This window comes from Pelobates fuscus, chromosome 8 (genome assembly GCF_036172605.1).
Source record: "Pelobates fuscus isolate aPelFus1 chromosome 8, aPelFus1.pri, whole genome shotgun sequence".
NCBI lineage: Eukaryota > Metazoa > Chordata > Amphibia > Anura > Pelobatidae > Pelobates > Pelobates fuscus.
In genome coordinates this window covers 142,289,488-142,315,187 of record NC_086324.1, presented here as the reverse complement: position 1 = coordinate 142,315,187, position 25,700 = coordinate 142,289,488, and the positions used below count along the sequence as shown (strand labels likewise).

At 41.5% G+C, this 25,700-nt stretch overlaps 1 protein-coding gene across 3 annotated transcripts in view; it reads left to right on the top strand.

Moving 5' to 3' along the window:
- Positions 1-1,460: 1,460 nt before the first annotated feature.
- LDAF1 (lipid droplet assembly factor 1) overlaps positions 1,461-25,700 on the top strand; it is a 61,396-nt gene continuing 37,156 nt past the window's right edge. For 2 of the 3 annotated variants that reach the window (XM_063428889.1, XM_063428888.1), the window contains exons 1-2: positions 1,462-1,595; positions 10,028-10,129. The gene's annotated coding sequence lies outside the window, so the exon portion shown is untranslated. Of the gene's footprint in view, positions 1,596-10,027; positions 10,130-25,700 lie in introns of all 3 variants that reach the window. The other variant, XM_063428890.1, reaches the window with a different exon arrangement.

Here is a 25,700-nt window from a genome sequence, read left to right as displayed (position 1 = left end):
GGAAGGGACCTACCAGGTCAGCAGCAGCCTCCCTTGCCCAGCCCAATGGTCAGCCTTCCAGGCCCACTATGGTCAGTGTGTGTCTGTCCGAGTCAGTGTGTGTATGTGTGTCTGTATGGATCAGCGTGTCTGTATGGGTCAGTGTGAATGTGTGTGTCTGCATTGGTAATTGTGTATATGTCAGTGTGCATGAATCTTCACAAAGGCCAAAGTTTTCATAAAAAATATCAATACTTTTAAATTGTGGGAGAGTATCATGTATGCAGGAGTACGGGAGAGTTTCATGTATAGTAGAACGATATATGCGTATTATGTTAATATTAATATGTATTGTGTATATATAGATATAATGAGAAGAATATAAAATTACTATAACACACATTCATTAATATACATATATGAATTAAGGGGGCATAATGTATTGAGGAAACTGGCCTTGGGGCAGCGAGGAGGACAACTCCGGCCCTGAGCAAGCCTCAAGCCTTTCATCGGATTAAGAGTCCATCCGTTGGCAGTTAGTAAATAACCCAGATAGTGTGTTCTAAAGAGATAAATAAAGTGTGTGTGTAGGCACTGTGCATAATTACTCAAATGTATAAGGTATTTGTGGCTTAGCTTTATCATTTGACATGTTCTAATTACAGTCTCACAAATATTGCTATTTATAGTTAAAGGACCACTCTAGTGCCAGGAAAACATACTCGTTTTCCTGGCACTAGAGTGCCCTGAGGGTGCCCCACCCTCAGGGACCCCCTCCCGCCCGGCTCTGGAAAGGGGAAAGGGGTAAAAACTTACCTTTTCCCAGCGGTGGGCGGAGAGCTCTCCTCCTCCGATCCTCCTCTTCTCCTCCCCGTCGGCTGAATGCGCACGCGCGGCAAGAGCTGCGCGCGCATTCAGCCGGTCACATAGGAAAGCATTCATAATGCTTTCCTATGGACGCTTGCGTGCTCTCACTGTGATTTTCACAGTGAGAATCACGCAAGCGCCTCTAGCGGCTGTCAATGAGACAGCCACTAGAGGAAATAGGGGGAAGGCTTAACCCATTCACAAACATAGCAGTTTCTCTGAAACTGCTATGTTTATGAAAAAATGGGTTAACCCTAGAAGGACCTGGCACCCAGACCACTTCATTAAGCTGAAGTGGTCTGGGTGCCTAGAGTGGTCCTTTAATATGCATTCACATTACATAATGTGTTCAAGAGACAGAAACTGGACACTAAATAATGTGCCTCACTACTGGTTTGCTGGCTGAGAAATACAAATTACAATCATCTCCTCTTTAAATTGCCCAGTGTAAAGGGAAGCAGATTTAATTGTATTGCGATTAGTTCTCTAGAATGATTCTATTCTGGTATAGAGAATGGCAATCAGCAACAGAGTATTCAGCCCCTTGCTGTAAGCCTGTGTGCAGTGCCTATAGTCAGAGACAGGGGGAGTCAGTGCGCAGGCGCGGTAAGGAGCAGCAGACTTCCTTCTAAGAATGCTAGTGATGTGTTGATCATCGTCAGTTTAGGGCGGAGAGTGTGTTGGGGGAACACAAGCCCTGTCTGCCGTGTGAATGGTTATGGAAGGGATTTAGCAGACAGCACTGAGAGGTAAGAGCAGTCTATAGACTCTGCTGTGCAATCTGTATAATGCTGTGTATTAGACACATGGCTCCCTGCTAATCACTGACAGCTATTAGCAGGGCTTCTGGGAACCTGGTATGACTTTCAAGATGAGATCACCTATATATCTTTATATATCTGACTGCTACAGAGTGTCTGTGAACATATGTCGTGAAAAGGCTGTTCTGTAAAGCTACAAAGTTTGTAAACAACAGGTAGTTCAGACTCTAGTGTATGGGATTGTGTCTGTAAAACAACACTTAAAGATTCATGCAGAAGTAATTAAATAATAATCACAGGCCTTACAGGATAAACTGGATAAGTATCTAGCAGCATTAATTGCATTATGAGTAGCTTAACTTGTTTACACTTCTATGAACAAATATATACAGCATATGTAGATTAGCGTAAAGGTTTTTGTAATCTAAATTTGGGTCCATATGAAAAAGGGGTAAATAACACTGCATGGTGGGATTATAAGCAGGGCTGATCCCAGATATTTTTATACCTCTTTAAAATATAAAGGATATAAAAAAATAAATAATGTGTTATGAGAGAGTGATGCCAACTCTGCATTCTGGAGAAACAACTTGCTGATGATTTAAGATAAATCCAATGGTTATACATACAACCCTGTTTAGTATAATGTTACAGACCTTGTGTATAAACATGATACTCATTTTCCCAGCTATTGGACTGCGGTACCCTTAATCCTTTTCCGTCCCTGGGCCAGGAGCTTACATTTCCTCTATTCGTATATGAGTTTTTGTTACCAAGATAGTTGACTAAAGCTGTCACAAGCAGACTTTCTTTTTTCCTTATTGGTTTTCTGGCAATAAGAAACTATTTTATTTGCGTAGATTCAGAATAATATTGAATTTGTATTTTGAATAACTTTATTTACTGTTACTTGATATGCACTGCTAGTCTCTCCTCTGATGTGTTCTCTGAAGGTCCTCTGTCTGCTTCAAACACTTAAGTAGATTGTTGTTGTGTTCAACCTGTGGATGAACTTGTGTAGGCTTTTTATATTCTCTTTTACTAACTTCCCCACTTTCTTCTACTTCTGTTCCGACCTATACTTTCCTCCTTAGATTCTACCAATGCAACTCTCAGTTCGTTCGCTGGCTTCTGTAGCTCCAGGACCCTGGTTATACTTTGTCAAATTAGCTCCATTTTCCATTAACTTGGCACTTTCATCCAAAGTTATGTCACCTACAGCCTCCAGCTTCACTCATATGCTTCACTATATGTACAGACCCCCTTGACTTTAACTTTGAGATTTTTGTCACTTGTCTATTCTAATTTATAATGATACCACGTTGAAATGGGTTAATTCTATTAAGATCTAGAGCTGTTGAACTGCTCTCTCTGGAGCAGCAGTGGTTATGTTAGCAAGTCATACGGATCCATGTCCAATGCTCTTCACTGCCATTAAAATGCTTCCTTCACTTGCAATCCAACCACTGCCCTTGTACCAAAGCTGAATGGAGCAAACCTGGGCGAGAAACAGGGCCGGTGCAAGCATTTTTGGAGCCCTAGGCAAAAAAAAATTTGCTGCCCCATTTGCTTCACCCAATCATGCAGACTAACACATGCTGACTCAAATAGACACACACCAACCATGCAAACTGACACACACGCACTAACCCATGTAGACAGATGCACACAGACTCATCAATATACACACACTGATCCAGACACACTGACCCATGCAGACACACACACACACATACATACATATAGACACAGTGGCCCATGCAGACACTGACCCATACAGATAGACACACTGACATACATAAACATACTGACTCAAGCAGACTAACACACATTCTCTGGAATACCTTACCTTCATTGCTGTTCATTGCCTGCGCCTGGCTGCCCATCACGTCCTTTCTCTGCACATTTCCTGCTATGCTCCTGCCCACTTCTCCCCACGTACAGGGAAAGGGGCGGGAGCAATGCATGTCTAGCAGGGGGGCCTGGCTGAGCGGGCTGTGTTCTACCGGGCGCTCGTGAGCAACAATGTAAGTGCTTCCAGTAAAATGGCCAGTGGCATACTCAAAATAATCTAATTTGATGGAGGGGCGGCCGCAATACAAACATAAAGTCAGGGCCTGCGCCCCCCCACCCCCCTTAAGCAGCGCCCTAGGGAGCGCCAGCCCTGAAAATAAATATCTACAAACAATCACCAGTGGATTCTCTGGGGTAATCAAGCCTTCCCACGGAATTGCACAGTAAAGTTGAAAAAATAGTAACTGTAAATCCAGAAAGAAATATAAAGGTGCCCACTTAAAAAAAAATAAATAAAAAAAAATAAATATTATTATTATTATTATTATTATTAACATTTTTAAAGCGTCAACTTAATCCGCATTGCTTTAAAATATTATTAAGGGGAACATTCTAGCAATAAATGAGACAATTACAAAATGTTACAGGGACAATAGGTTGAGGAGATCCATGATCAAAACACAATAGGAAAGGCTGCATCATGATGGATAAGTAGCAGAACTGGAGGTGAGAGTAGAGTGAGGAGGCTCTTCAAGAGAAAGTGTGAGATTTATTAAATTATTTACTCTAAGAGGCCACAGGTATTCAGAAGGACTACTTAAATGATTATTAAAGGCTTGGGAGAATCTGATGGGTGTAGGCAGGCTGTTCCAAAGGAGTGGAGCCAGTTGTGAGTAGTTCTGCAAGTGCGAGTTAGCAATAACCCTTATCTACCTGTTAAGGTATTAAAACTTGGATAATCATACAACTAAGCACGCAAACGGAGTGTCCTTTTACTTATCAGCCGAAGATGAACACGTTTTATTTTAAAGAGTTATACTTTGTCAAGTTCAAAGTAATTTCAGCGAAATTCCAAAATAGTCAAAATTAGGATTTTTTAGAGATTCTATCTTTTTGAAATGCTCATTTTGGGGTGGGGGTGTGACAGTGATGCTTTAATCTTGGAGGGACATATAAATAGCCCAAAGTACCAGCATACACACAACATCCCCTAAAATACTGTATAAAATGTATACAAATTATGCCTCGTACCTGTGGCCATCAGGGGATTTGATGGTCCAGTCGCTCAACTGGTTAGAAGTGGCCCAGCAGTCTCCATCTTTCCCCCTCCAGCTGCCAGTCCTTGCGTTGTCTTGGCAACAGCTGTAAAACTCCCAAGAGTACTGGAGGAGGAGCATAGTGTGTCCTGAGCTGAGACCCCTCCTTGAAGACAGTGGGGTTGTGTGTGTGTGTGTGTATATGTATGTATATGGTACATAGTGGATAACATTAAGTCTGGGTCCCCCAGGACAGTAACATATAACAGGGACTAACTAACTGATATGCCGGCATGTCCTAAAGTGTCTATGCCAAACTTTGATGGGCAGACAGAGACACAGACTATAAGGGGTCTTGCAAGGGGGAGGGGGGGCATGTATAAGAATGCAGCACTGACGGGAGTTCTTGATGCGTGAAGTTACAGGTGCTGAAGAACAAAGATGACTGCACACGCAGGGGGCAGCATCAGGTATATCTAGCTCACCTCGCTGCACACCGAGGCCTCTGCTCCCCAAGCAGCAATGTCACCATTAATGGACTTTGCAAAATATGTAAAGATTAAGATCACACCCACAAACAAAAATGTTATTGTGACTGCTAGATTAGCTATGATATTATGCCTTTATAATTGTTTTCATTGCCCATTTAAGTAAATCCTAGCATTCTGTTTCTTTGGGTTTAATTTTTCAATGTCTGTAGCCTCCACAGTAGGCGATGTTTACATTGGTGGGATACATGCTCTGTGAAGTTACCCACAAAAATGAACCACCATTGTGTGTGTGTGTGTGTGTGGAAAATACTAAGTGGTTGCAAACAAGAGGTTTTTTTTTTTTCGGGGGGGGGGAGGGGTTCTTTTGTGATTATTTTATTTCTCTTACCCTGCATTGTGTAGAGGTGTCTGCTCACCTCATTCTTTATTGTATTTCCTAGGGTAATGAATGCCCTTTTATTTGGGAAACCAGTTTTAAGTTACACATTTTTCCAAGTCCCCGCCCCCTTGTATTGATTAAAGACCCCAGAAAGTGACGGAGCAGCTTAAAGGAGCACTATAGTCACCTAAATTACTTTAGCTAAATAAAGCAGTTTTAGTGTATAGATCATTCCCCTGCAATTTCACTGCTCAATTCACTGTCATTTAGGAGTTAAATCACTTTGTTTCTGTTTATGCAGCCCTAGCCACACCTCCCCTGGCTATGATTGACAGAGCCTGCATGAAAAAAAAAACGGTTTCACTTTCAAACAGATGTAATTTACCTTAAATAATTGTATCTCAATCTCTAAATTGAACTTTAATCACATACAGGAGGCTCTTGCAGGGTCTAGCAAGCTATTAACATAGCAGGGGATAAGAAAATCGTAATTAAACAGAACTTGCAATAAAGAGAGCCTAAATAGGGCTCTCTTTACAGGGAGTGTTTATGGAAGGCTGTGCAAGTCACATGCAGGGAGGTGTGACTAGGCTTCATAAACAAAGGGATTTAACTCCTAAATGGCAGAGGATTGAGAAGTGAGGCTGCAGGGGCATGTTCTATACACCAAAACTGCTTCATTAAGCTAAAGTTGTTCAGGTGACTATAGTGTCCCTTTAAAGAGAAATTATGGAATGCATGGCAAAGGGGGCAAAAAAGACAATGGACTCGAAAGCTCACAATGTCACAAAAGCCTCGGTCACAATGGGGTCAAAATACAGAGCAATATTTGTTTTCGTGTATTCTGTAGCATACTTCACAGCATTTCTAATGGACATTGAGCGACACTTTCATTTTAGGGTGTGATTGGGGTTGAGGCCAGAGGTGGCACTGTTCTGAGAAATTTTAGGTGACTTACTAATAATTTATGCAAATAAAATGTAATTTAGAAATATGTAGAATATGTTTCATACTTACACAGACTGAATTGTAAACACATTTATTGTAGTTTTCTCAGAACTTAACTAACAGGAGATTCCCTAAAGACTCTTCTGGGTCCCAACACCATTGTGGACAGAACTTAGCCTCCTGAACAGAGATGTCGTGCTCAGCCTTGTTACAGGGAAAACATGCACATACAATAAAAACCAAAGGAAAAAAGTTACTTGTACACTATCACAAATCCCTGTGCACATTTAAATAACTGGGTTATTTTAGTATCACTCCAATAGCAATTTAAAAGGACGCTATAGTCACCAGAACAACTACAGCTTAATGTAGTACTGTTGAGTAAAGGTAGTCCCTGCATTCATTTTAATGCAAATACTGCCTTTTCAGAGAAAAATGTGTTTACATTGCTGCCTAATGACACCTCCTGTGGCAGTCACTCAGACGGCCACTAGAGGTGCGTCCTGGGTCAGTGCTGCACAACGTGCAGTACTGAAGTTCAGTGTCTTCATGCTCTGCATGTAGGCGCTGAATTTTCCCAATAGAGATGCATTGATTTATTGCAGCTCTGAGGAGGAGATGATGATCGATGTAGCGTTGTGTTTTGGCACATGTGCATTAGCAATACTTTCCTATGGGATTAGTTAAGATAATGAATTCTGATTATCTCAGCCACTATGGTGGCGGTCAGCCAAGGACCCCTTGGCACTGGAAAAAAGGTAAGTTTTTACCTTATTTAAGGGGGGCAGGTGACCTTAATAGTGTTTTAGCACTATAGGGTAAGGAATACAGTTTTGTTTTACTGACCCTATAGTGTTCCTTTAAGTGCATTTGAGTGCCTCCAGTTATTTAAATGTGCATAGGGATTTGGGACGGTGCGCAAGCAACTTTTTTCTTTGTGTATTGGGGCTGATGTGTACTATAATCATTGCTGCTATCCAGAAGTAGTGGGAGTTTGAGTGCAGGGCTTAATTTTGTATGTTTGTAAGACACACACATACACAAGATAACATAGCCGATATATGCACAAATACAACCCTACAATCCAGCCGCAGCAAACATGTATAGCACAAAGAGAATATGGCAACATGCACACACTTTAATAAAAAAAAATTAAAAAATAGGACCAGTACACCTAGGAACTTCACGTAATTGTTTTGGAACAGTGCTGCTAAAATGTTGCCTACCTCTGGGATTGGCCATCACTTGTTTTGGATATAATCAAATCAAATAAAATGTGGCATTCATTGCAAAGCAGAATTAATTTAAAAACATCCCTGTAGGGGGTTAAAGAATATGCTTGTACACAGTTAGACCAAATTCCTTATGAATGTGCAACCCGTGAATTCACCCAGCTGTATCGGCATGCTCTAGACGTTTTGTACCAAATGTACTTCATCAAAACCTATTGATCGAATGAAGAATTTGACTTTGCTTTGTGGTGAATGACTCATTTTGATTTAATATGATCTTTCTGTAATAGCCCGAAAGAGTCAAAACCTGTAATTTAAAGTGTATCTGCAAGAAATACATTTAGCTAAAATCGCCAGTATAGAAAATTGTGTTTGCAGAATTGCTAACAACTTTTTTTTTTTTTTCTGAAAAATCTATGAAAGGGTACATTTTTCTTTCCGTCACATGTCCCTTATTTAATTCTCCTACATGTATTACCTCAATGCTTCTCTGACTGGATGTCGTCACGCTTTCTCAAACTTAACCTCTCTAAAACTGAACTCCTTGTCTTTCCTCCTCCTAATACTGATCCTCCTCTCTCACTCTCCCTTCAAGTCAGTGATATCCACATAAGTCCATCCCTACAAGCGCGCTGTCTTGGCATCATACTTGACTCTGGTCTCACCTTTGAGTCTCACATCCAGTTTGTTGCCAAGTCCTGTAGGTTCCAACTCAAAAACATAGCCCGCATCCGCCCCTTTCTTACGCAAGATGCTACCAAGGAGCTTGTCCATGCTCTAGTAATTTCCCGCATGGATTACTGTAACCCTCTCCAGATTGGTCTCCCCAAAAGCCGTACTGCCCCGCTACAGTCTGTAATGAATGCTGCAGCTAGACTGATTTTCCTATCCAGTCGGTCCTCTCACACCTCGCCCCTCTGCCAGTCCTTACATTGGCTCCCTGTATCCTATAGGAGTCAATTCAAAGTGCTAACCCATACATTTAAAGCACTGAACAATTCCAGCCCCTCTTATATCTCTTCACTGATCCAGAGGTATGCCCCTCCTCGGACCCTCCGCTCTGCCCGCGACCACCTCCTGACCGCTGCTCGCACCCGTACGGCCAACTCACGCTTGCAGGACTTCTCACGGGCGGCTCCTCTCCTATGGAATAACTTGCCTACTGCCATCAGACTCTCCCCTAGTCTTCAATCATTTAAGAAGGGCCTTAAATCCCATCTCTTCAGGAAAGCGTATGGCCTCCCAGAGTAATCTCTCCCTTACATACCTGTCCCTATGGGATAGTGCTTTGCTCTCTCCTCCAGCTCTGCTTCACTCCTACTTGATATTTCCTATCCTAATGTTTCTAATACCCCACCTCCTATAGACTGTAAGCTCATTTGAGCAGGGTCCTCTTCAACCTATTATTCCTGTAAGTTTTCTTGTAATTGTCTTATTTATTGTTACATCCCCCCCTCTCAAAATATTGTAAAGCGCTACGGAATCTGTTGGCGCTATATAAATGGCAATAATAATAATAATAATAATAATAATGCTTAATTACAGGGAAGAGCAGTTAAAGTTAGATTTCTTTGGCTCCCCATCAAGGCACCTGTGAAGAACTCACTCATAAAAGACTGTGATCCACTGAGCTCTTACCTCCCTGTCCAGTTGCCTACCCTTTTCTCCCCTCACTGAGACCCGAAGTGTCCAGACGCTATAAGTGGGATCAGCCTGATGCCACCATGGAACTCCGGCTCGGCTACTCAAGATTTCCCAGTCACGTTGGACCTCCATTTTCCTTCCTTTCCCAGCAACGCAGGAGAGGGCTTTTTTTGGAGGGAAGATTATGTTCATGGAAGGGAACAATTGCTCCCTTAAACCATCAGGGAGCTCCAGATAACTGAGGATTTAACCGGACCGCGTGGAACTCTTTTCGGCCAGGACTATGGTAGCAAATGCCTCTCATACTTTGCTACAGGAGTACAGAAAGGGCGACATCTTGAGTGCCAGAGGTTGCCTACCCCTGTTATAATGCTAGTGCTGCCCTTTGTCTAAAGACACCTCCTAAATGCCTCCATCACCAACCGATACACTTTGCCATCACTAAACATTGCCCCTACTCTAACTTGCATTGCAGGTTCAATAATTTAAGGTTTTATATTTATATTAAATATATTTTTAGAATTTTACATCTACATCTATACGTGTTGCCGTATGTATTGCATAATACGCTGTTAAGATTGTATAGGGGGTTAATTTGACATTTTCTGTATAAACACATATGTGTTCCTTGCAAACAAAGTGCTTTTTTTAAATTCACTTAATTTTCCCACTATAGGTTTTGGATGGATTTATGGTTACCAGCAGAGCACAGCACGTCAACCACCCAGACAAGTCACAAAACTTTGGTTTTTCTACTGGATTATTTTACACTGATTTGGTATGTTCAAATTCTCTTTGTATTTGTTTTTCTTTGTTTGTGTGTGTTTTACAAAATAACAATTAAGGTAAACAATGGCACGAAATTCTGTGTAGCAAATTAAACTTTTTATAGTAATATAATTAAACGTAAATACTATTTCTGTGCAGCAACCACTGCGATACTGACATATATCCAGTTTAGAAAACTTAATAAAAACCATAGCGTGTATATTTAAATTTCACAGTGTTGTGCTTTCTCAATAGAAGTTCATGCAATGGCATTGAGATATCAAGATTATTTTAAATTGCGTGTTTTAAGAGTACGTTTTTTTTTTTGGTTTTTTTTTTTGGTGGTGTTTGGGGATGAGCAAGAGGGTGGGGATTTAGAAAGGGGTCACTAAATAGGTTTTCCCCCTTGCCACCAGTGTCATGTATTTTCAACTGGTAATGGCTATAGAAAATACTACTTTAATATAAAATCTCTATCTATTTACGCTTATGCCTAGCTAAATGTTACAGTTTCTATTTAATATCATCTGTCACAGCCCAGACTTTCTACTACTTTGTACAGAAAATTTGGGTTTTTCTTTCTGACTTTTGTGCTGGAGAAATGTCAAATCTGAGAGCAGAAACATGCAGTTTGAGCCTACCCAGCATAAATCAATTTAACATTTCTGCGTTAGGAATTTCAGGCATATTTCCCTTGATGTCACATGGGAAGTCACCAGTCAGTTGCTGTAAATGGGAGATTCTTCTATCGGCGATACTGCTGTTCTCACCAGCCTTTCACTTATAGAATTTAAGACAAAAGTATGAGTTGGTGCTTAAACTTGACATTCCAAATAAAGTGGCTTGTTGCCTGTGATTCTAAGCGAGAGGAGAGGTGAGGTGGCAGAGAATCTGGTGTGCCAAATGTCACAGATAAATGTAAATCAGATTTTTTTTTTTCCATTACTTCTCTATACACCAGTAAAACATGTTATATGTTGATGGGCCTTACGTTTACCCTTATTACCTCTCCCTTCCCACCCAAAAATAGGCTTGCCTCTTTCCCCAACAGTGTATGTAAATAGAAGATAATTATAATTATATGCAATATAAGCAGTTCAGCAAGTAGTTACCTAACTATCCTAACACCGCTCTCTGTAATGTTTGGACACAATGCCCTGCCTCCACTCCCAACTGGTTGAGTCTAATTATGGATTTTTGATTGTTATTGGTGGTGTTATATATAAGGGGATAGGGATACTTAATGCATTAGACTTGGCAAAGGCTTGGGTAAGAGCTGAAACGTCGTCACTATATTTTGTTCCTTAATAAAGACTGCCTCTTGAAGAAACCATTGGTTTGTGTCTGGACTTTTGTGTATATTTCCAGTGAAAGCTTTGTCCACTTTTTGGTACAATGATCACTGGCTGGTGACCCATCATTTTTATCATTTATAGAGAGGCAACATATTCTTTAGTGTTTTGCAATTATAGAACATAAGATATCTGACAAGTAATTGACATACAAAATAATGACAGAGATGAAAGGTGAAGAAGGCTCTGATCAAACGAACTTGCCATCTTCGAGGAAGGGATAAAAAAAACACACCAGAATAAGAACTCCATGTCAGAGGTGACAATAGATTGAGGGATAAGATGCCTGTGTTGAAATAAACTATTATTATTACTGGTATTTATGTAGCGCCAGCATATTTCGTAGCGCTTTAAATATTATCAAAGGAATTAACAATAAATGAGACCATTACAAAAACTTACAATATGAAGAGGGCCCTGCTCAAACAAGTTTACAGTCTATAGGAAGTGGGGTGTAAAAAAAAAAAAAAAGGACAGGAGGTAGCAATCAAACAAGGTGGAGTGAAGCAGAGCTGGAGGAGAGAATAGAGTGCTGCCCTTTAGGAGAGAACAAGGGACAGGTATGTGAGGTAGAGGTTACTCTGAGAGGCCATAAGCTTTCCTAAAGAGATGGGTTTTGAGGCACTTTTTAAATGATTGGGGAGAGCTTGATGGTTGTAGGCAGGTTATTCCAAAGTAGAGGAGCCACCTGAGAGAAGTCTTGCAAGAAAGGAGCCACCTGCGAGAAGTCCTGAAAGCGTGAGTTGGCCGTACGCATGCGAGCAGCAGACAGGAGAAGGTCACAGGCAGAGCGGAGAGACCGAGAAGGGGCATACCTATGGATCTGTGAAGAGATATAGGAGGGGCTAGAATTGGTCAGTGCTTTATAGGTGTGGATTAGTACCTTAAATTGACTCCTATAGGATACAGGAAGCCAATGTAAGGACTGACAAAGGGGAGGGGTGTGAGAGGAGCGACAGGAAAGGAAAGTCAGTCTAGCTGCAGCATTCATTACAGACTGTAGCGGGGCAATACGACTTGTAGGAAGACCTATGCTACAATAGCACTCCACACACACTCATCAGTCCCATACATACACGAACACTCAACACAAATATGCTCCTTCATTCACAGTAATAGTCACACGTTGCCATTCAGACACTCAAGCAGGCACATACTCCGAACCGGTCATATTCCCCTGAGAATGATGCAATTGAAGAAAAAAATTAAAACAAGCTGAAATAAAAATACTTGTTCTACTTCTAAAACATTATTTTGATGGAATTAGAAGGAAGTTTTAAAACGACTTGTACTATAGCACAACCTTGTTGCCTCTCTCTTATGCTGGAACAGAACGACAAACTAGGAAATACACGTGTCCTTATCAGAAAAGTGTGCGTGGATATGTATTGATCCTCTAGGTACTTCTCATTCATGAAAAACTCAGTTCTTCATATCTGTTATTATGGACCACATGCATCTCTACGAAAATGTGCAATTCTGTATGGACCCACACAGCGTTCTCTACAGTTATTATAGCTGGATATGATGCTGCGCAACAGTGGTTTGACATACTAAAGTATTCCAATTAAAATAAGATGGTAGGGGGCAGGATTGTCTTGAAAGTCCTGTGCGCTGCCAGATGCATTCATTCCAGGAAGGCTAAATTAACTTTTTTTTAGTAAATGACAGCCTTTTCTCTGCAAGACACATTAAGTGACAACTGGTTTGTTCTGCTTTAGCTTTACTTTTTGTCCAATGTGAACTTGCAAAAAAAATAAAAAATAATTTATGTAACAGAACATTAAAATATCTCTCTTTATGAGATGCAGGTATGTTCTGGTGTGCCCAACACAACTCCGATCTCATTCACTGTCTTTACACAACAGCTTAAAAATATAGGATGGGCAGATACAAAGTGAATGAGAAAAAATCAGATAACTCCGCAATACAGTATTATTAGATTAAGTTGCAGTATTGTTATTAAAGTGGCTCTGTCACACACACAAAAACATTTTTCTTTAGCTTACTTGCTTCTATATAGCTCCCTGCATTTAAATCTTTTTGTATGTTTGTTGTTTTCCGAAGTGTTTTACTTTTCATTAAATACATAAAATGAAGTAGAGACTACTTTTCTTCATATATAGCAGTTAGATTGACAAAACTTGACAATGGGTGGAACTTAAAGCAAGGTTCTGTTTTAGTTACCAATCAAATCTACCCACAATCCATCGGTAAAATTAATCTCACAGAACAGAAACTGCAGACATAACGGCGGAAGGAGAGCAAAATGGCTGCTACCAGGTATCAAAATCTGGCACAAGCAAGCAAAGATCATACCTATAAATAAAGTCAAGTGGCAAGGGAGGCAGTATACTCATGAAAATACAGGGACATAAGAAAAGGAAAATACAAAAAAAATAAATGAATGACCGGGCCCCTTAAAATAATTATTACATTCTTCACTTTGTACCTGCCGGAGTCACGAATACTATATTTCCTCCACACGAGTCTGTCTGTAAAAGGCAGATTGTGTGCTGCGTCTTATGAGGCCTCTCCAATAGCTGTGATTTTATCAGGTTGTCATAGCACTTACTTAGTTACATAGCTGAAAAGAGACTTGCGTCCATCAAGTTCAGCCTTCCTCGCATTTGATTTTTTGCTGTGGATCCAAAAGAAGGCAAAAAACCTAGTCTGAAGCACTTCCAATTTCGCAACAAACTAGGGGGAAAAGAATTCCTTCTTGACCCCAGAATGGCAGACAGATTAATCCTTGGGTCAAGCAGTTATTACCCTACATTGAAAAATTATATCCTTGAATATTATGTTTTTGCAAGTATGCATCTAGTTGCTGTTAGAACATCTGTACGGATTCTGATAAAACCACTTCTTCAGGCAGAAAATTCCACATCCTTATTGTTCTTACAGTAAAAAAAACTACAGTAAAAAAGAAGAAAAACTACCACAACAAGAGGACATAGTTTTAAATGGGCAAAGGTTTAAAAATATCAGGAAGTGTTACTTTACTGAGAGGGTAGTGGATGCATTGAATAGCCTTCCAGCTGAAGTGGTAGAGGTTAACACAGTGAGGGAGTTTAAGCACGCATGGAATATGCATAAGGCTATTCTAACTATAAGATAAGGCCAGGGACTAATTAAAAATATTTCGAAATATTGGGCAGACTAGATGGGCTGAATGGTTCTTATCTGCCGTCACATTCTATGTTTCTATGCTCTATTACATTCATAGAAATTGCACTTGCAAGAATGTAAAAAATATTGGCATATCTCCACCAATAGTGGCACTCCAGCAGGATATAGGTTTTGAAAAACAAGCAGGATCAGCCAAGACCGGTAAGGAAATAGGTGCAGTAATAAAATAAAAACAATTCACAATCTGTAGAATAAAAGTCCAATAAAATGTCATCCATCGCGTTTCGTTCTTAAGGCAGGACTTCTTCAGGGATGTATATCTATTTTTGGCGAGGAGTCAGTATAAATAGGCTTGTAATGATGAGAAATTAGATCCATATGGGTAGGGCGTGCGTTCCAGCTTCAACCACAATGACGCACTTCAGGTGCATCCAACGCGGTCTTCTCTGATGACGTCTTCCAGTTTGGCTATCTCAGCACGTGCGCGCGCATATAGAAGTAGCGTGCACCCGCTGGGAAAGCCGTAAGTAAGCTGTATAGGCAAAAAAAAAGTATTTGCACATGATTTAGTAGATCGTGCCCATGAGTTTACTGTACCGTGCACGCAAATTGGTTAACCATCTGCTAAATCGTGCACACTAGAGAGTACGATGTGCCCTTGATTTAAAAACAAACAAACAAAACTTTTAGCTTGTCACCTGTGGAGCTCCGCACAAATAAACTGGATACCATTTTGTTATTCATAGCACTGTGAAGGCAAGGTACACCTCGTGCTGTTATAATGTAGATTCTCATCACAGTTAATCAGTTTTCACAGCGAGCTGTCAAGTCATGTGCTGCTAATAATATTGAAAGATTTTTTTTATTTTCTCCCATTTTCTTACTTTCATCGTATTGGGTACTTTTTCTAGAATTTCGTATCTATCACAGGTAGTTTTAGAATGCACTTGCAACAAAAATTGTCAACGATGATTTAAAGAGGTCTTTGGATTGATTTTAATTCCTAAAGAGAGAATGTCAAAAAGTTTACAAAATGCAGTTAAAACGAGAATCCCTTTCAATAGGCAGCATTTTACTTTTATTGACCGTATAATTGAAAACTACATAGCTAACAGTGTGTGATGGAATATAATAGCCTGCCTTATTGTGTGGTGTGTACTCTCCCAGATACAGTCATATGTCACACTGATAGCTCAGGGATACTGTAACCTGCCACACAGAACGTGGGTCAAAATAGAGAATACAATACAGGACGTACTACCAGTCCTTAGAGTGGCTGGGCTAGTCAAATCATGTACTTACCTAGAGTACATACAGCATAGTATTATAAAGCTAGATACATACCTATTAGTTGACAAAGGTAGAAACTTAAAATTTTTGTAGTGTGAATGGGGGTGTGACCAAAGGCGGGGCTGTTCTGAGAAATTATAACAATTTATGCAACTAAAATATAATTTAGAGCATGAATATGTCTTAAGAGAAACCAGAGTAAAATCTTTGGCCTTTTACTAAAGATTTCCGTGGAGAGGAACGACCACGCGTTTCACTGGTCTTGTTCTATTCCATCAACTACACACAACAGGTGTACAATAAATGTTTTTTTTCCTTGCATACCTATATATTGATTTTTCACATTTTGTTCTTGATATATGCATAATATATGCATGCAAGTGCGGTATTAAGATTTACGTTTTTTGTATATTTTATGAGGTTTGATTGGGGATGAACCTCTAATACCTGCACCACTGCGTGACAGAGTGCCAGCACTACCTATATTTGTTTGTAAATAGATAGTTAAGTCTAATGGTCACCAACTCTTGTGGTAACACGATTCATTGCTATAACCATAAAAAAAAAAAGCAATACATATTGAAATACCTGTTAACAATAGCGTGTAGAAAACCGGTATAAGATAAATAGATGGTTTAGGCTAATGGTCACCAGCTCGTGTGGTTATATGGTACATTGCTATAACTATCAGAAAAAGTTGATATATAGCAAACTACCTGTTTGGGGATCACAGTGTAAGATTACTCCAAAGTTAGAAAAATATATATCCACGCACACGTCTGTGCCAAGATATAGATATAGATATAGATAGCCAACGTTAGTATACTATAATAAATAAATAATCGTTATACTATACCAGGGAATAGAGAAATGGGGGGGGAAGGGGGGGGTGAACCAAACAGTTACTCGGAACAAAGGTAATCTCTAAGGAATTTATTCAGAACCATATATATGAAACTAAGTAACTATCTGACTAAATTAAAGAAATCCCCTGTGCCTTCGTGGGCACCTGAACTTATTCCCCATACTAAATAATGTGCCTTGGCAGTCCAAATGTTAAATAATGATTTGGTAGGACTAAGATGACAGGGGAGTAAATTCTACAATAAGTCAAGTGAGGTCTGTACTCCAATAAAATGCTACACTAATCTCACTGCAACTTCCCTCCCGGCACCTACTGCTATTCCCACAATCAACTAATAACACATGGTCCCTAAGAAAAAGAGGATAATCGCTCAGTGCATGGGTGAATAAAAAAATTAGCATGGTAGCAAGTCCGTCTGTTGTAATCAGATGAAACAGAGCATTAACAGCTTGTTTGATCTGATGACAGCACACGGACTTGCTACCATGCTAATTTTTTTATTCAACCATTCACCCATTCTCCCTCCCCCTACCAAATTCCTCCCTCCCCCCCCCCCCTTTACTTCTCTATTTCCTGGTATATCATACACTATTATTTATTACTCTGTTATGTCCATACCAACTTTGGTTATTATTTATATATATCTCGGCACAGACGTGTGCGTGGATATATGTTTTACTAAAGGACCACTATAGGCACCCAGACCACTTCAGTTCAATGAAGTGGTCTGGGTGCCAGGTCCCTCTAGTTTTAACCCTGCAGCTGAAAACATGGTTGTTTCAAAGAAACTGCTATGTTAACACTGAGGGTTAATCCAGCCTCTATTGGCTGTCTCACTGACAGCCGCTAGAGGCCGCTTCCGCGATGAGAAGGCGTTGACGTCCATAGGAAAGCATTGAGTATTGCTTTCCGATTGGCGGTTTGAATGCGCGCGCGGCTCTTGCCATGCATGCACATTTGGAGCTGATGCCGGCAGGAGGAGGAGAGTTCCCCAGCGCCGGGCTTTTAACCCCTTCAGCCCAGCGGGTGGGGGGGGGGGGGGGGACCTAAGGACTACATAGTGCCAGGAAAACAAGTTTGCTTCCTGGCACTATAGTGCTCCTTAACTTTGGAGTAATCTTACACTATGATCCCCCAACAGGTAGTTTGATATAGATAAACATTTTCTGATAGTTATAGTAATGTACCGTATAACCACATGAGCTGGTGACCATTAGCCCAAAGCCATCTATTTATCTTGTACCTTTAATCTACACACTATTGTTAATAGGTATTTTGATATGTTTCGGATTTTTTATTTTTTTTTATGGTTTTAGCAATGAATCATGTTACCACATGAGTTGATGACCATTAGACTTAACAATCTATTTACTCATCTTATAACTGTTTTCTCACATTAGGTCATTTTTAACAATTTTTCAACATAAAATGTATTTATTTTCTCTATTTGGTTCTTCCGAGTCTGAAAGGCAGCTGACACCCTCCGCAGACTATATTGTATCTCAGTCCCCTTTTGGTATTATATTCTCTGTCTATTTATACAGAGATTCAAACTGAAACGCTACGCATACAGACTCCGAACACCATTACCACTTCAAAACACTGCTGGTCATGGTACTTGGAGCAACTCGAATGGCCCTTTTAATGCATTAATCTTTGTTAACTGCTATGAACCAAAGCAAGGATGTGGGAGTATTGCTTCTACACGCACATGTTGGACCAGTGTGGGATTGTGATACTGTAACAAGCCTAATCGTTGAATCTCAAAGTTCCAGGTGCTGGATGCTGGTCTCGTTAAGTTCAAATTCTAGATAACTTTATATTTATAGAATCACACGATCTTACAGTACTGAGCTGCTACTCTTTGTAAGAATGAGTCAAGGCAACAGTTTAGATGATTTTTTCAAGTGCAAAGCAAAACATTGAATGCAGGCAGAGATTTTGAAGTTGTTCATTCCAATCTCAAGTTGAGTCTGTAATGGGCTTCGGTATAATGCCTTCTGTCATCCAGCATTATAACTCTGCAGGCCACCTGTGGCATTGCACATTTCGATATAAGTTTTAAAAATGTTAGTCAAAGTACGCTTTATTCCGGAAGAATGCTAACAGCTTGGTTTGAGAATTTTAAGTAAACCTCTTTAAATTCTTAAATTTTGGCACAAAGAGCTGTGAATGCAATATGACAAAAGCACTTGCAATGTAAAACACCTGCTTTTGAGTCTATTATGTCGTTTTTTTGTTGGAACCTTTGCAAATGAACTTGTTGATGGAGTTGTACTTTAGCAAGCCCATCACAAGAAAACCCTGCTACTAAAATGTTATGTATGTGATTCTATACTGCTTAAGTTAGTCTGTATGAATTGTTATACATTTAACCCCTTAAGGACACATGACATGTGTGACATGTCATGATTCCCTTTTATTCCAGAAGTTTGGTCCTTAAGGGGTTAAAGTAGTTTTGAGGCCTAAAAAGCCAAACAGCTTGGATAGTTTTGTGGCCCTTCCAGGGGCGGAACTAATGTAAAGAGGGCCTGGTGCAAGAAAAAAATAGTTGGCCCCTCTCTAGTGCAAGAGTGGTGAAAAGGTAGATCCCATCTGTTGTACAACTCCTACAATGCTATGCCAGCTTAGGATCTACCATTTGTCCATCGTTGCAGGGTTGTATTTGTGAGATGTGTTTGTGCTTTTGAATGTAAGCATGTTTTTGCATAGGGTGTGTGTGTGTGTGCATGTAGGGATGCAGGCCCGGACTGGCCATCGGGCACACCGGGCAAATGCCCGGTGGGCCGCGGTGGCCGTGGGCCGAGGCCGGCAGGGGAAGGTCCCAGGATCTCCCCTGCCGGTCTTTGCAGGGCCGGCACTATCCTAGAGCCGGCCCCGCTGTATTCCATGGAGGGCCGGTGGGGAGATCAAAGATCTCCCTCACCGGCCCACATGCTATCAAAGGCGGCCGCCGGCGGGGAGAGAGAAGGAGGGAGCCAGCCTGCCAGCAGAGGAACCCGGCGGAGCTCTATCTTGCAGCTCCGCCGGGTTCCTCTCGCGAGATCCGGAGCGTTGCCATGGCAACAACCGGATCTCTCGAGAGTGAACTCTAGCCCGCAGGCTAGAGTTAACTCACCGCTGGACCACCAGGAAAGGTGCACCATGCCGGTCCCCCCCTCCCACTCATCTGCATGCCGGTCCCCCCCCCCCAGGCTAAAAGGTAAGAAGGGAGGGGGGGACATAATGCTTACTTATTTTTTTGTTTGTTTTTATTTACCCCCCACACACACACAATCCCTTCTAACATGTATATAGAGCGCACTCTCACACACATCACACTCACACACAGCACTCTCACACTCAGCACTCTCACACACATCATCCACAACACTCTCACATACATCATCCACAGCACTCTCACATCTGCACTCACACACATCACCCACAGCACTCTCACACTCAGCACTCTCACACACATCATTCCCAGCACTCTCACACACATCACACTCAGCACTCACACACATCATCCACAGCACTCTCACACTCAGCACTCTCACACACATCACACTCACTCTCACACACATCATCCACAGCACTCTCACATCTGCACTCTCACACACCACACTCAGCACTCTCACACACATCACACCCAGCACTCACACATCACACTCAGCACTCACACACATCATCCTCAGCACTCTCACACACACATCACACACAGCACTCTCTCACACACGTCACACACAGCACTCTCACACACACATCATCCACAGCACCCACACACACAGCACCCACACACACATCACACAGCACCCTCACACAAATCAATCACACACAGCACCCAAACACACAGCACCCTCACACACATCACACCTCACACACACATACTGCACCCCTCACATACACACAGACCCCCCCCCGACACACCGCACCACACACATACACAATACTTCCAAACATATTTATATATATATACACACACACACACACACACACACACACACACACACACACGATTCCTTGTAAGCAAACACATACTACACTCCTAAACATACTCTCTACAAACACTACATCACTTATACACACACACACACACTGTAGCCTGCATGCACACTCTTGCTACATCCCCTATACACATTCTCTACAGCCCCTAGCCACATATGCATTACATTACACCACAAACACAACATGCCTAAAACCGACCTTATAACACAATACCACACCACAATCAGCTCACTCTGCACACACACAATACCACAAGCAGGCTCCAAACACATGCACAATACTCTTGAGAGGTGCACAGTCGGATTTGCCGGCATATGCGCTAACCTTACCCAAACCCCCATTAAAACACGGACACAGGTTATACTGTTGGAAATAATTAGTCCACAGCTTTATTAAATTATTAATAAAATAATTAAGGAATAACAAATGGGGTCATTGCCAACAAATCTTATTAAAGTTAACATCCCCCCATATACATAACATACCCCTAGCAATGACCCCACAATAATAACAATAGATAACAATCTAAAAAACATGTTAATACAGAAACTGGCCGTCCAATATGACCACATTTTCACCAGGTTAAATTGTAGGGGTGTACCGAGACACCGCTACCCACCATATCGATTGTAGGGGTGTACCAAGACACCGCTACCCACCATATCCATTGTAGGGGTGTACCAAGACACCGCTACCCATCAGTTACAGTGTAGGGTGTACCAAGACACCACCACACCCCCAGGTTCGGAGCCACCGACTGGCTCGAACCTACCAACCACGTGCAACACTGCCCAATCCACACTAAACCTCAGGATGCCCACTTTCTCCTCCATCTACCCTCCGATTTAACCAGGCCATTCCCCGCCGCTACAGGGAGGGTGGGAGGGACAACTGACAGGTAAGCTTAGGTTCAGTTAAAATGGCCACTTCATATAACGGCTGGTGTAAATATTCCACTTATGGCTCCGCCCTACCCAGCATGCTAGCTGTCATTAACTTCCTGTGGCTGCTATGCCTACCTCCTGGCTCTGTCAAGGCCTATTCCTCTTAGCTGCGCTGATCCATGGGCTACATTCCTGGCATTTTTGTCTCCTGGTATCCATTTATAGAGACACCAGAGACAAGTTGCAAGGAAACACAGTGCAAGCATGTTATTAAATTTGCTTGCGCTGTGCAGAACAAATGCAGGGCTTTTTTCTCATGCTAGAGCTCTTCAGCAGAGCTCTGCGCATGGTCTGCCCTGGAAGAGCATTGAACCAACATGCTCACTTTGAGAGGGGGCGTGTTTGTCATTGGTGATGACAAAACACACCCTCTCTGCCCCGCCCCCTTCTTAGTGGGCCGCTGTGGTAAAAAAATGCCCGGGCCGAATTTTTTCCCAGTCCGGCCCTGTAAGGATGTATTTGAATGCACTGTTACCATTGGAATGCGTAGGTGTGTTTGTGTGTATTTCTGGCTTTTAAATGCAGGTGTGCTTTTATATGTAGAGTTGGTTTTTGTACATAATTTTAGCATTTCATTACAGTGGATATACATTTGTGTTGTATTGGTGTTTGAGTGAAGGTGTGTATTTGTATAGCATTGTGGAGTTTGAATTTAGAGGTGTGTTTGCATGTTGTGCTGGTGTTACAGGGAGTGCAGAATTATTAGGCAAGTTGTATTTTTGATGATTAATTTTATTTTTGAACAACAACCACGTTCTCAATGAACCCCAAAAACTCATTAATATCAAAGCTGAATATTTTTGGAAGTAGTTTTTAGTTTTTTTTTAGTTTTAGCTATTTTAGGGGGATATCTGTGTGTGCAGGTGACTATTACTGTGCATAATTATTAGGCAACTTAACAAAAAACAAATATATACCCATTTCAATTATTTATTTTTACCAGTGAAACCAATATAACATCTCAACATTCACAAATATACATTTCTGACATTCAAAAACAAAACAAAAACAAATCGGTGACCAATATTTGCAAGGACACTCAAAAGCCTGCCATCCATGGATTCTGTCAGTGTTTTGATCTGTTCACCATCAACATTGCGTGCAGAAGCAACCACAGCCTCCCAGACACTGTTCAGAGAGGTGTACTGTTTTCCCTCCTTGTAAATCTCACATTTGATGATGGACCACAGGTTCTCAATGGGGTTCAGATCAGGTGAACAAGGAGGCCATGTCATTAGATTTTCTTCTTTTATACCCTTTCTTGCCAGCCACGCTGTGGAGTACTTGGACGCGTGTGATGGAGCATTGTCCTGCATGAAAATCATGTTTTTCTTGAAGGATGCAGACTTCTTCCTGTACCACTGTTTGAAGAAGGTGTCTTCCAGAAACTGGCAGTAGGACTGGGAGTTGAGCTTGACTCCATCCTCAACCCGAAAAGGCCCCACAAGCTCATCTTTGATGATACCAGCCCAAACCAGTACTCCACCTCCACCTTGCTGGTGTCTGAGTCGGACTGGAGCTCTCTGCCCTTTACCAATCCAGCCCCGGGCCCATCCATCTGGCCCATCAAGACACACTCTCATTTCATCAGTCCATAAAACCTTAGAAAAATCAGTCTTGAGATATTTCTTGGCCCAGTCTTGACGTTTCAGCTTGTGTGTCTTGTTCAGTGGTGGTCGTCTTTCAGCCTTTCTTACCTTGGCCATGTCTCTGAGTATTTCACACCTTGTGCTTTTAGGCACTCCAGTGATGTTGCAGCTCTGAAATATGGCCAAACTGGTGGCAAGGGGCATCTTGGCAGCTGCACGCTTGACTTTTCTCAGTTCATGGGCAGTTATTTTGCGCCTTGGTTTTTCCACACGCTTCTTGCGACCCTGTTGACTATTTTGAATGAAACGCTTGATTGTTCGATGATCACGCTTCAGAAGCTTTGCAATTTTAAGAGTGCTGCATCCCTCTGCAAGATATCTCACTATTTTTGACTTCCTTCTTTTGACCCATTTTGCCAAAGGAAAGGAAGTTGCCTAATAATTATGCACACCTGATATAGGGTGTTGATGTCATTAGACCACACCCCTTCTCATTACAGAGATGCACATCACCTAATATGCTTAATTGGTAGTAGGCTTTCGAGCCTATACAGCTTGGAGTAAGACAACATGCAAAAAGAGGATGATGTGGTCAAAATACTCATTTGCCTAATAATTCTGCACTCCCTGTACACATTAACACACTGATATAAACATACGGACACATGCACACACCTTACAACATATACACACTGGCACATACATAACTTTGTTATTAGCAATAATCAGCATGGTTTTATGAAACATAGGTCATGTCAAACTAACCTAATTGCATTCTACGAAGAAGTAAATAGAAGTATAGATCATGGTGTTGCAGTGCATGTGATCTACTTGGATTTTGCCAAGGCATTTGATATGGTTCCTCACAATAGGTTAGTGTTCACACTAAAAGAAATTGGTCTAGATGAATATTCTTGTTCTTGGGTAGAACATTGGCTTAAGGATAGAGTACAATGAGTTGTCATTAATGGTAAATTTTCAGTCTGGACAAAAGTGGTAAGTGGTGTCCCTCAGGGTTCTGTTTTGGGACCGCTTCTATTTAACATATTTATAAATGATCTTAAAATAGGCATTGAAAGCTATGTATCAATGTTTGCAGATGACACAAAACTTTGTAAAGTAATAAAATGTGTGCATGATATTGCTTAGCTGCAGAGAGATTTAGATAGATTGGAGGACTGGGCACTAAAATGGCAGATGAAATTTAATGTAGAGAAATGCAAAGTTATGCACTTCGGGGTCAAAAATGCACAAGCAATTTACACCCTAGATGGTAGTGAATTAGGGATAACCACACACGACAAGGATTTGGGAATTGTTATAGACAGCAAATTAGGTAGCAATATGCAATGACAATCTGCAGTTGCCAAGGCCAGTAAGATTTTGTCATGTATAAATAGGTGCATACATTTTTGGGATTAAAATATAATTTTGCCTCTTTATAAATTGCTGTTAAGACCACACCTTGAAAATGCTGTGCAATTTTGGGCACCTGTTCTAAAGAAGTATATCATGGCACTAAAAAAGTGCAAAGACTAGCGAAATTGATAAAAGGAATATGGAGCATTTTAGTTAAAGAAAGGTTAAAAAATGTAAATCTCTTTAGTTTGGTAAAACGGTGCCTCACAGGGGATATGATCACATTAAACAAAAATATTTGGGGCCAGTACAAGCCCGGCGGTCCTGTTGGGGGCTGGCAGCGAGCTGTAACTTACCTTTCCTGCAGCTCCTGTCAGCTCCCTTCTCTCTTCTCCGGTCAGCTCCCCTGCAAGTCTCGCGAGAGCCGTGGGGTCAGAGCATTGTCACGCGGCCGCGAGACTTACACTGGAGGAGAAGGGAGCTGCACGGACCGGAGGTGAGAGAAGGGAGCTGACAGGAGCTGCAGGAAAGGTAAGTAAACGCTTCCTGCCAGCCCACCTCCTACACAGCCCATCCACTGGACCACCAGGGAGTGAGAGGCCCTCTCCCTGTCCAGCTAACAAGCATGGAGGGGGGACCACATTTTTTTAAAATAATAATAAAATAAAATAATATTAAAACAATAGTAATAAAATAAAATATATATATTACTAATATAACAAAAAAAATATTAAAACAATTACAAAAAATAATAATAAAAATGCCCACCCCCACCAAGGCTCTGCATCACATAAACAAACACACTTTGCATCACACACACACTCTGCCGCCATCAGAGCATGACAACCGTGACAATTGTCACGGGCCTGGGGGGCCTTGCCGCCCGGGCCCCACGTGTATCAGCTTAACTGCCGCCGGTGCATCTGCACCGGGGCCCACACACTGATGGGGCCCATCAGGTGGCCCAAGCATTTAGGGCCACCCAATGGGCCCTACTATCTTCAGGGGCACGGTCAGCACTGTAATAGCGCGACCGGGCCCCTTTAAAAAGAAAATGCAGCCG